The sequence below is a fragment of the Arachis hypogaea genome, chromosome 17 (assembly GCF_003086295.3).
Source record: "Arachis hypogaea cultivar Tifrunner chromosome 17, arahy.Tifrunner.gnm2.J5K5, whole genome shotgun sequence".
NCBI lineage: Eukaryota > Viridiplantae > Streptophyta > Magnoliopsida > Fabales > Fabaceae > Arachis > Arachis hypogaea.
Genome location: NC_092052.1, coordinates 72,351,110 through 72,352,516, shown reverse-complemented (window position 1 = coordinate 72,352,516; position 1,407 = coordinate 72,351,110).

The window sequence follows — 1,407 nt, the reverse complement described above, 5'->3', positions numbered from 1 at the left end:
TAGGGAAGAGGGTGTGGGTAATGCAAAATAGTGTAAGTGCATATCAATGCAAAAGGAATATCAGTATTATAAAAATTAGCATTGACTTATGAATAATAATACCAAATTAGAATAAAACAAGTCATGAAGCACCAGAATAATTCAAAAAGATGTAACAGTTGAATGAGAAAATTTTAACACCAATGAAAAAAAATAATTTTAGAAAAGAAAATAAAAATATACCCAAAATTAAAATGCAATGGATGAAAGTATGCAAATAAATTAAATAAAATAGAATGAAAGTGAAGAGGGATGAGAAGTTAAAAAGATGAAGTAAGAAAGAAAGAAGAAAGAAGAAATGATAGGGAAAAAAATTAGGATTAGAAAAGAAAAGATAAGATAATTAGCGCTGATCTGGATAAGTTGTGCGGCGCAGGCGACGCGAGCACGTGGGTTGCGCGTTCGCGCGGATAGCGCTTCTATGAAGTGACACGGACGTGTGGGTCACGCGTTCATGTGGAGTGATTTGTGCCATTAGCGCGAGGGCAGCCTCGCGATCGCGCAACTCTCTGTTTTAAATGTATTTTGCCAAAAATCTGGGTGACGCGTGCGCGTGGGTGACGTGCACGCGTGAATGTCCTTTCTTTTAAAAATGACGCGGACGCGTGGGAAACGCGTTCGCGTGGTAGGGCTTGTGCTTCTAGCATGGTTCTAGCCCCACTCCATCATAACTTACTGCCAAACACATTTTTACGTCGATTTTGCAGGGCACGCGTTCGCGTGGGTGACGCGGACGCGTGGGAGGCATGTTTTCAAAAATGACGCGGCCGCGTCAGCGACACGGTCGCATGGGCATGGTTATGCCTAAGGCACGCCTCCAGCCACGCTTTCGCGTGACTTTTTGTTCAACTTTCTTTTCTTCCCAACACACCTGTGAGGCGGACGCGTCAGCGACGCTTACGTGTCATGTGCGTATTTTTTTTTTATGTAGGATGCAAAATGCAATGATAGTGTGGATGCTATGAATAATTCCAGGTTCAATGAAAATAGAATAAAATAAAATTTAAAAAACAAACAAAACGAAATAAAATTAAAATTGAAAGAGGAACGATCATACCATGGTGGGTTGTCTCCCACCTAGCACTTTTAGTTAAAGTCCTTAAGTTGGACATTTGGGGAGTCCTTTATTATGGTGGCTTGTGCTTGTACTGATCCTTGAATCTCCACCAATGTTTGCAATTCCAGTATCCTCCGGGATCCCAAACTAGGCACAGAAAGTCTTCAAGCAAGTTAAAGCAAGTGACAAGGCCCCAAGAGTGTTGATTTCTAGACTAAATTCCGGGGTCCCAGACCTTGCTTTTGCACCCGTCTTCTTGTTGATCATCATGATTCCATCCGGGTGGCAAGCAATCTGAATTCTCACTAAAG